General features: G+C 43.8%; 1 non-coding gene across 1 annotated transcript; it reads left to right on the top strand.

Annotated features, from left to right (window-relative positions):
• Positions 1–10255: 10255 nt before the first annotated feature.
• Positions 10256–10358, top strand: LOC132017016 (U6 spliceosomal RNA). The gene has a single exon (XR_009404104.1). It is a non-coding gene; the product is annotated as a U6 spliceosomal RNA (small nuclear RNA).
• Positions 10359–11284: the final 926 nt, after the last annotated feature.

Here is an 11284-nt window from a genome sequence, read left to right as displayed (position 1 = left end):
ATATGCACTAAGTCTGGGGGCCTGGAGTTAGGCCTGGTAACCACCTACCACTCACAAGGTATGTGATCTTGGGCAAGTTGCTTAACCCATGGGATTCTCAGCTTCCGATTTGTAAAATGACAATTATGGTACCAATTTTATTGCACTGTAAGTGAGGAATAAGAGAACATAAACATGTCGCCTGGCCCACTGGGGCTAGTCCCTATTCTACTCTTGCTTTCACCCTGTGTCTCCCAGGGGCTGGTGGACATGGTTGGTGCTTGGCTTGGGTAGGCAGGGCCAGACTGCTGGAAGGAACACACCTGGTCATTGGCTGCCATTGTCACACCCCTAGGCAATGCTGTCCTTCTTAGCTTAATGTTGACTTGTTCCTCCATTTTGGATAATACTTGGTCTCCTTATGATCCTTCTTAGAGACCTTTATGAGTGTGAGCGTATAGGGTGGGAAAGAAGGAGAGGGTGGTTTGGTGGAAAAGTGGACCTCTTCTCCTCAACATTATTTTTATCCCTAGCGGTCCCGTTGCTCTGTTTTTGTAATTTAGAATAAGTCAGTTTGTGAGAGAAAACTTCTGCTTCCGGTCGTTTTATTTTCTTTTATATATCAGATATCTTGTATCACCTACTCATTTCAGCTGTAGGACTGGGAACTCTGCCATCCCCAAATGTGCGGCAGGGTTTTGTTTTGGTTTGGTTTTTTACCGAGCACCAGTTTCCTCTGCCACCTCAACAGCTGTGCTTGGTTCTTGGCAGCAGATGTCTTCTGGAGCTTCGAAGAGCCTCCTTGGAAAAATTTGTAGCGCTCCTTGAATGATAAAAGTCTTAGAAAATGTGCCCCTGAGAAGCAATCTGTAGCTTAGTTAGTACAAGGAAACTCCATATTTCAGTTACGATTTGGGATTTCACCTTTGTCTACAAGGTGAGAAAGGATGGAAAGAACAAGGAAATTGGTGGAAACAGCAGCTTATTTGTCTTAGTATTTATTCAGAAATGTTTATTAAACTCCAGCTGTGCACAAGATGGTGCGTGAAAGCATGAGTAACCAGCGTGGAGAGATAAAGCACAGGTGCTTGCCTCAATGGAGAGTTTAAAGGAGAGTTGGAATTTTATTTGCAAAGAATTGGGAGCCATTTGCGCAAAGGCAGAATGCAACAAAATGGTGCCTTAGGAAAATTAGTCAGGCAATAATGAGTGGATGGATGGAAGGGAAGAAATTAGGAGACATCGTGATAATCTAGGCATGAGGTAATCAAAGACTGAACTGGGGAAGCCTAAGGAAGTCTGAACAGAACCTGAAGGGGGAGCCACAGGAGCTGATGACTGCACCATTGGCCACTGGATGGGGCGACCTGGGTTACTAATGGCCCCTGGACACCTGGTGAGAAGTCCTGTGGTACTGCCAGTCCCCAGATGATTTCCAAGTCTTTATCTCCAGCCCATTCCTCTCTCTTGAGTGCCAGGCCCACTTAGGTTCCTCTTACAGGTCTTACTCAAAGTGCCTAAAACAGAACTACGAGCCCACACTCCCCAAGCTGCTCCTTCATCTCTTCCCCAGATCCTTTTAATCATCTCCTTGTCACTTGATGGTGTTTCTGAGATAACCAGTAACATTGCTGTCCCTTCTGCATGACACACCAGCAATAAGGACAGGGGGTACATAAGCACCCAGGATGAATGTTAGACAGCTGACTGGCAAAGTTCCAGAACATTTAGCCTTTGGCTTTTGTCAGCAGGCACTGGCTGGCTCCACCATGCCACCATGACACTATCTGAGTCACTAGATGAGCTTCATTTCTGTAAACAGGAGAATGGAGCTTGGTTCTTTAGCTCCTACCTTCGGGACACTTAAAAGGTCATTGAGAACTTTTACGGTATCATCACATTATGATGATAGAGTAGCCATCATGGTCCTCTGGAAAGGTGTCAGGCTTTATGAAGGTCTTCAGTGGCCATCCTCATGCTCATTCTTCAGAGAACCTGGTGGACATTGAAGCTGCCCCTCTTATAGTCTCCTGCTGGCAGAATTCAAGGAAGAGAGGGGAGGGGCCAGAACGAGGCTCACAGAGGACAGAGCCTGCCATTCCAGAGTGAGGAGGGAGACGCCAGATCTCTGAGAGCACTGAACGCTGACGCTGAAGTCGGCACCAGGAAGCTGGAAGAGCTTCTGAGCAGGACAGTGGTGGGAGCAAGTGAGCCCAGCAGTGAGGTGTAAAGCATCAGAGGGGACTCCTCAGACATGTCAATAAAAGAACAGAGTCAATAAGCTGAAGTATCCCTGATCTCGTGGGATTTACATTCTATTAAAGAGAAACAGACAATACATACAATTAATAATTAACTAGAGTAGGCCAGATGGTGGTAAGTGCTATGGAAAGATTCGAGTGGATAGAGGGGGCAGTAGGGGTGGCAGTTTCATCTAGGACTATTAGAAGGCCTCACTGAGGAGGTGACATTTGGGCAAAGACTTGAAAGAAGCTAATGGCAGTGGGTTTGGGGACGGAGGGCAAATAGGACAGAAGGAGGCAAATCAGGAAGGAACAACTTTGAAAAGAAAGAATCTGGGGTCATTTAGACAGTGAAATGGAGGACAATAGGATCACAGCCAAAACTGTGAATGGGTAGAATTAAACCAAATTTGAAGTGTGTTTGGCCTTTATGTTTTGAAAAGAGTCAGTTGAAGAGTTCAGTTATTCTTTATCAGATTTTATGGGGCCAATTCTATGCTTTAACAGTATTTATAAATCTAGGGATTTGAGATGGTCTCAGATCAGAGGAGTGGGGAAGCAGAGGCTGATGTTAACAGAATGCTTCAAATTCCCGGATGCTCCTCATCCCTTAGGAATAGACTGTCCCTCCCTCCTGCTGTAAACATTACTACGGTCACAGATGTCCCTGCCATGGCTGTTTGCTATGCTGCCTACAGCCCCCTTTCAGGTCTGAGGCACATGTTTCCTCCCCTGCAGGGAGTGCTTCGAGCTGGTGGCTCACTGCCAAAGGGAGCCACCTGGCCTAAAGGCAGAACCTTCCCCGGGGACAGCCACATCGTTACTGGTGGTGGGGTGCAGGGCCAGTTATGAAGGCCAGACCATCTTGTTTCAAAGGATGACAACTCTGAAGTCATCCCCATTGCCCCCAGCTCCAGAGCATACTATGGGATCAGCTGAGGCCTGGGTTCTGTCTGCACTGTGGAACAACTGTCCCCTCTACTTGGGTCATTTCCTTCACCCCCAACAGCTGTTGATCCCACTGGCATCCCTGACAGGCTTCCTGCACACAAACCCTCATTTCAGGATCTTACAAACTTGTCCTAAGAACACGCATTCGACACTTAACCTATTTTGATTGTCTTCTAACCACCTTTCTTTAAGGTAAGCAGTGCTTATCTTCCTACCAAGGTTATAACTTTCTCCACAATCAGGAGACCACCCTTGACCTCTTTGTATATCCCAAGGGGTGTAGAACTTGTCCTTGTGGGAAGGTGACAGTCCCTAATGACAGGCTTAAGAAGCTTTCTTCTTCCATCCAGAGAAGCCAGTGAGAAGTGGTGCACAGAAGAGAATAGCTCGGGACCACAAATGTTTGTGCCAAACCATTTCTCTAAAGCTGGTTTTGCTGGGGATGCAGCCAAAACCCTTTTATTCCCTGCCAGGAAGTGAAAGTCTTTTATCACCACCTGGGAGGAAAAAGGGGTTCAACCGCTCAGGCTTAGTAGAAACAATCTCACATTGGTGAATAGGGGATAAAACTCAGTTCTGGGTGCAACAACTTTGAGAAATTTATACTGAATGTATATTTCTCAAAGAGAATAGGGAGAGAGGCAGGCACTCACTTTTGTCATGTTAACCTTTTTTCATGAAAGTTTGTGAGCAATTGTTTACTTTCTAAAAATAACAGAAAATTTTATATTCAATATTTTTAAATTATGGAGACTATAGTTCAGCTTTGAGTTATATGCTAAGTGATGTGATTATATTTGACCAAAGTGTTTTAACTTGTATAAACTTGATGCTCAGTTGTGATGCAAAAGAGCCTGTTTCCTTTCAAAAATTTTCTGGGGTGGCAGGTTACTTAGTCTCAGAGGAAATAAACCTTTGTCTGAGCTCTACTGAAAAAAGGCAGAAGAGAGTCTGACCTAGAGAACTTCAGCTGGAGCTCGCCTCAGCTTGGGGGGAGGACACAGGGAGAGAATAGGGAGAGTTCCAGAAAAAATCCAAGAAAAGCCCGGCAGCTCTGAGAGGAAAATTCACTAAATTATAGATGTTAAATTAAGAGTCTCCTGGGATACTGGGGCATGGTATGGTGGATGTCTTGGTCAGTTTGGGCTGCTTATAAATAAAAATAACATAGACTGGACAGCTTTAAAAAATCAGAAATTAATTTCTCTCAGTTCTGGAGGCTAGAAAGTCTGATATCAAGGTGCTGACCAATACAGTTCCTGGTGAAAACCCAGTTCCTGGTTTGCGGATGGCTGGCTTCTCACTGTACCTTCACATGGCAGAGAGATCTTTAATATTTTTTCTTATAAGGATACTAGTCCCCTTCATGAGGGCTCCACCCACATGACCTAATGGCCACCCAGAGGCCCCCACTTCCAAATACTACCATATCAGGGATTAGGGCTTTAGCATGTGAATTTGGGGGAGACACATTCAGTCCACAACAATGGGTAAAAAATAAAAGTAAAACCAAAAAAACACTGTTTACTTGTTACATGCAAACATTGCTACATAAATATTCGTTCTCTACTGAGAACTTTGGTTCGTATCCCTGACTACAGTAGAACTACCTGAGGTTTTTTTGTTTTTGTTTTTTTAAAGATTTACTTATTTATTTTAGAGAGTGGGGAGGGGCATGGGAGAGTCTTAAAGCAGAGTCTGCACTGAACATGGAGCCCAACATGGGGCTCGATCTCATGACCCTGAGATTATGACCTGAGGCAAAATTATGTCCAACTCTTAACTGATTGTGCTACCAAGGTGCTGCAAACTATCTGAGTTTTTAAAACATCAGGAACCAGGTTCCATCCCAGGATAATGGAGGCTGAATCTTAGAAGGTGGTGGTAGGCAGACCATCCATGGTTTTCACCAAGCACCACAGCTACCCTGCTGTGCTGCCAAGGCTGAGGCAACTGCTGGTTTAGGATTTCACTGTGGATGACTGCCATTGCTAACTCTACTTTGTCTGCCTTCATAGAAAGCTGAAAAGATATGGAGACATAGCTCTTTTCTTACTCCCTTTTGATATTTGAACTTGTTAAATGAAATCACTACTTTTTTTTTTTTTAGTTGACATATAATCTATTATTTGTTTCAGGGGTACAGGTCTGTGATTCATCAGTCTTACACAGTACACAGCACTCACCATAGCACATACCCTCCCTGATGTCTATTACCCAGCCTTTCCATTCCTCCACCGCCTCCACTGCAGCAACCCTCAGTTTGTTTCCTGAGATTAAGAGTCTGTTTTGGTTTGTCTCCCTCTCTGGTTTCATTTTGTTTCATTTTTTTCCTTTTTTCCCCTACGATCTGCTGCCTTGTTACTTAAATTCCATAAAGCAGTGAGATCCTATGATAATTGTCTTTCCTTGATTAATTTATTCCCTTAGCATAATATCCTATACTTCCAACCACATCATTGCAAATGGCAAGATTTCATTTTTTGATGGCTGAGTAGTATTCCATTGTATATATACACCACATCTTCTTTAGCCATTCATCTGTCGATGGACATCTGGGCTCTTCCATAGTTTGGCTATTGTGGACATTGCTGCTAAAAACATTGGGGTGCAGGTGCCGCTTCAGATCACTACATTTGCATCTTTAGGGTAAATACCCAGTAGTGCAATTGCTGTGTCATAGGGTAGCCCTATTATCAACTTTTTGAGGAACCTTCATTCTATTTCCCAGAGTGGCTGTACCAGCTTGCATTCCCACCAACAGTGTAGGAGAGGTCCCCTTTCTCCTCATGCTCACCAACATCTGTTGTGAAATCATTACTTTTAATGTTTTCCTCAACATTCCTTACGACTTAAACTTGCTTCACCCAGCACTTACCAGGCAGCATCAAGCAGGGCTTTGGGAGAAGGCATTCTTGTCATTTGAGTCATAGTTCCACTTTGTCAGCACCCCGTGAGCCAGTGGCCACATGCTTCTCCCCTAGACCCAGGCGCCATCTTGTTCTGGAGTTATCCAAGCAGAAAGAGAGTTACTTAATGGGACAATTTAGATTGGGCTGAGATGGCCAGATGGGACTAAACTTGAGTTCTTTACCCACATTCCAGCAAGAAGAAAATCTGCTCTTCTCTTGTCAAAATAACAAAGTTCAAATTCTCTCTGTACGCACAAGGTGAGCGATGTTGCACCCTGACACATTGAGCTTATAAATCCATTTGCATATGCCCCTGGGTATATACACATCCACACACTGTAAGGCAAGGAAAGGTGAGGCCCTGTGAACAGGTTCCTTGAACAGGCCAGCAGTGGGCAGCACCTGGCATCAGGGAAGGTAGGCCAGCTTCTTGAAAGTAAATCTTGAGGGCGCCTGGGTGGCTCAGTGGGTTAGGCCGCTGCCTTCGGCTCAGGTCGTGATCTCAGGGTCCTGGGATCGAGTCCCGCATCGGGCTCTCTGCTCAGCAGGGGGCCTGCTTCCCTTCCTCTCTCTCTGTGATCTCTTCCCTTCCTCTCTCCTACTGTGATCTCTCTCTGTCAAATAAATAAATAAATAAAATCTTTAAAAAAAAAAAAAAAAAAAAAAGAAAGTAAATCTTGACACAGACGTATATGAAATGCTGCAGAATGAACATCAGTGGTGCTGTTAACATCAGTGGTGCTGTTAACAGGCCAATTTGCCAGGAGCTCCCCCAGCTGGTTAGTGATCTGGTCAGGTACAATTGAGCCTCATTTCTAAGGACTTGCCCCATGCATAGAAGTTCTAGTTGTTTCCACTTGGTGTCAGCATTTTCTGTCTTAGTAGGTTTCTGGGTAAAAATTAAGCCAAGTTCTATTAAAAAAAAAGTCTAGAGCATTTGGTTGTGAATAAACTACTTCACTTAAAAAAATGTTTCACATGCTTCCCCTGGTTTCACAACTCTTGCAATGCGAGGGGGTAACTGATGCTTGGGAAAACGACGGATGCTCAGCCTACCAACAGCCTCTGAGACTCAGCCTCCCTTGGCTTGGGATGGAGCCTGGTCCTTGAAGTTCTAAAAACTCAGATAGTTATATGGCAATGTACAGTTGTAGCAAGCAAGCAGGATTTTTGGTTTTGCTTTTGTTTTTGTCCATTGTTCTGGACCAAATATTTGTATTTTCCTGAAACTTGCTCCTTCACTTCCTGCTTTATAGTTTCTTTTTTTCTCTATGCAGGGAAAGGGCAGCATCTTCTTTATCCACAAAGGCCAGCATGGGATTATCCCATCCATTCATTGGCTTAGCAAATTTTAGGGATCTCCATTGTGTCACATGGGTTCCTCCTTTTACGGAGCTTTTGGGATTTCGGATGGCAACCTAAAAGGGCAGAGGAAGCTGCTGGAGGCAGGGGTTCTGTAGGAAAAGAGGTGGGTTCTGGTTTTGAGCCCGGATTGCCGCTTAGCAGCTGTGTGGCCTTGGACTGGCAACTTAACTTCTCTGAGCCACAGTCCCCTCATACATAAAACGTGAATATTATACAGTTTCTTTCAGTTTACCAGGAAAGTTAAGTGTTACTTATATTCACAGGTACTCACTGAATGTCTGTTGAGCATATAGGCAGGGGTTGCTCTGGCCTTGGCCTCCTCCAGCTCTGGTGCTGAGCAACAGCAAGGGTTGGAGCCAAGTAGAGGTTCACCATCCACCCTTGGTGACAGGTAATTGGCGGAAATCCTCCAATGTGCATTTAAATTTTTATAGATCTTGCACATCTGCAAATTTCTCTCCATTTAGGATGTACTAATTTACACTTAGGTTTGCAACAGAGAGGTGGGAATGGACCCATTTTCTCATCCTCTTAACCCCCAGTATCCTTATCAGACTTTGGGGATCTTTGCCAATTGGGCATGCAGGAAAACGTATCTCAGTGGAGTTTTTATTTGTATTTTCCTTAATATGAATGAGTTCATGCATCTTTTCCATCTCTTTAAGAGCTCTAATTCTGCAAAGCATCCATTTATATCTTGTGCCCATTTTTCCACTGGGTGTGTTGTTTTTTTCTTATTGATTTTGGGACTTGGTTAGCTATTACAAAACTAGCCATTTCCTGCATATAGGTTGCAAATACTTGCCCATATTTGTTCTCTGACTTTTGATTTGGCTAATGGTGGTGCTTTTTAAACATACAGATTTTTTTATATTACCAATATATTGATCTTCTCTTTTATGACTTTTACATTTTGTGTCAGATTTGGAAAGCCCTTTCCCACACTGAGACTCTGAAAGGAAAACAAAATTCATGGTCTCCTTTAGTTTTTTTATAGTTTTATTTTCATGGTTACATCTTTAATCTGCTTGGAATTTATTTTTGTGTAAAAGTGGGATACTGGATCCAAGTTTCTTTCCCCCAAGTAGCTTCCTAGTTGTCCTAGATTCTTTTATTAAATAATCCATATTTTCTCCACTGATTTGAAACCTACTTAAGTTTTGAAAGAAGGTCAGAGACTTCTAAATTTGGCAGCAGGAGGATATCCAAGCTGCAAGACTTTAGATGAGGCTTGTAGCTCTTTCTGAATTGTGTCTCTTATCATTAGGAAAAAGAATAAATACAGGTCCATTGTTCCGAAAATGTAGTTCAACAACCAAATGTGTGGGAGAATGGAAAGAACACAGACTCCCAGGTCAGAAAACCTGACTTCACTTCTGTTGAGTAATGGTGGGCCAGTAATTTAACTGCTCTGTGCCTCAGTTTCCTCCTCTGTAAAATGGGTCTAATAATAGCATCTATGTCATACTATCTTGTGAAGTTCACATGCATTAATATATGTGAAAGAGCTTTATAAACGATACCGATCTGTGGGCACATTTGTTATTTGAAGTTTTACAAGTTGGTACAGCATTGCCGGTTAATTTAGGCAACACAGATCTAGAATTTTCAGTTTATTAACCTCTGGAAATCCTTCCAACTTCTTTAGAGATGGTTAGCTTCTTTCTCTTTACTGGGGAGTGTTGTGGGTTTGCTGCTTTTTTGCTTATTAGTCTGTTTTCTGACAGCATTTGAGTAGAGGAAGGAAGAGAAGACTAGGAAGTTAGATCATCCATTGGGTTTTGAGGGAGAAGGAGGTGAATCAGCAGGAGTAGGGAGGAGTCCTTGGTGGAGGAAGGGAGAACCAGAAGGAGAGTGAATGCATTTATTTGCAACCTTGTAAATATAATCATTTCCTAGAAAATGTTAAAAACTTGCTGCTTTAAATTTACTTTGCAACAAAGTTTTTTGGGCAGTGCAGAATAAAGGCTGAACATCAGGTAGTATAGTGCTTAGTCAGAGTCCCTTGTCTTCTTAGGGTACCCAGCTTCCTCATCTCTGAAGTAGCGATACTCATAAATGCAGGCCTCATTCTCACGTGAGACTAGGTTGAAGACTGGAGTAGGCAATTGAGGAAGAAGTGTAAATATATGATGGTGGCTTGTGTTTGCCCCCCAGGGAATGCAGTCTGCATCAGTCTGCATCATCTGCAACCAGTCCTGCTGGAGACAGGTGTGCCTTGGGTCTCGGCAGTGACCCTTCCCCATTCCTGGGGACAAATGCCCCTCCCCATTTTGAAACCAGCAGAAGTCTGGGCAGAGGAAAATGCCACTGCTGTTCTGCCAAGTTTGCAAGAAAGGATGTGGGACAATGACTCCATTATCACAAGGGGAAGAGAGATTGCCTAGGAGGACAGGGTTTGCCGGTATTGGATGGGGACTTGGTAGGAGTTGGTGGGGGATGCGGGCGAGGTCCATGAGACCAACAGCAGGAGTTGGCAGTGGCGGAGGTAAGGGGCTGGTCCATGAGACCAGCAGCGAAGAGCCAGGAGAGAATGAAACTACTGTTTGCGTAGCAGGTGTGGGGCACTTAAGGAAGAAAAATATCACTGTGATTTGAGTTGTTGGAACCAGAGAAACCTGTTCTTTGGAATGCACTCGGAATGCTGTGAACCTGGCTATACCCATGCCTACATTGATCAGTTACAATGACTTAGCAGTGGCTAAGGCAGATCTCAGTTCCCAGCATGCAGAGCTCTTCCACACACCTTATTACAGATGCTTCCAGCCCCGGGGGAAGGGTGACTTGAAAATTCCTTCCAGGCTTTTGCTTCAGCAGCACATATACTAAAACGGGAATGATACAGAGAGGAGTAGCATTGCCCCCACACAAGGATGACTTGCAAATTTGTGATGCCTTCCGTATTTTTGAGAACACAAATGCTGCAAGGCTCCAAGGACAAAATTCCTTCCATGTTTAGCACATTTTAAGTGTATTTTGTTGTGTTCTAAAAATTTGAAAACAGGTCACCTAGAACACCCAATTCATAGTTGGCCCAGGTGCTGTAACGAATTACAGTATTTTCTCTGTGTCAGTCATTATAAATAAGTGAATTCTCAGGAAGTGTATTGGAAACCACCAGAGGATGTTTGTACTTTTTTGTGAGATCACATTGTTACATTTTCAAAGATTTTTTTTTATTTATTTGCCAGAGATAGAGAGAGAGAGTACACACAAGCAGGCAGAGAGGCAGGCAGAGGCAGCGACGAGAGAAGCAGGCTCCCCGCCGAGCAAGGAGCCCGATGCGGGACTCGATCCCAGGACCTTGGAATCATGACCTGAGCCGAAGGCAGCGGCTTAACCGACTGAGCCACCCAGGCGTCCCCACATTGTTACATTTTCACCATGAATTTTTGGTTAATTCTATACCAGCTTAGGGAATTGTGCCTGGGTCTATGCATGTGTACTCTTGTTCATAAAAACCCTCCAGCAGGGCCAGCTCCACAGGCGTGTGGTCACCGAGGGCCCCACCCTCAAAAGAGCCCTCTACTTGGTTCAATATTCTGCTGTCACTGTCTTGAAATTCTTAATAATTTTTGAGCAAGGAGCTTCACATTTTCATTTTGTACCAGATCCCACAAAAGATACAGTCAGTCCTGCTCACTATGAAATATTGGACTTTGCTCAGAAGGGCAAGTAAGGTTATTTTTTAAAATTTTAATTAGGTCTTTATCAGTTTTTTGTTTTTTGTTTTTGTTTTTTTTTTTTTAATGCCTGCCATTCAGAGAAAGAGGAACTCTCCTACACTGTTGGTGGGAATGCAAAATGGTGCAGCCACTCTGGAAAACAAAACAG

Source organism: Mustela nigripes, chromosome 4, assembly GCF_022355385.1.
Source record: "Mustela nigripes isolate SB6536 chromosome 4, MUSNIG.SB6536, whole genome shotgun sequence".
In the NCBI taxonomy this organism is placed as follows: Eukaryota; Metazoa; Chordata; class Mammalia; order Carnivora; family Mustelidae; genus Mustela; species Mustela nigripes.
This window is presented reverse-complemented; position numbering and strand designations above follow the sequence as displayed.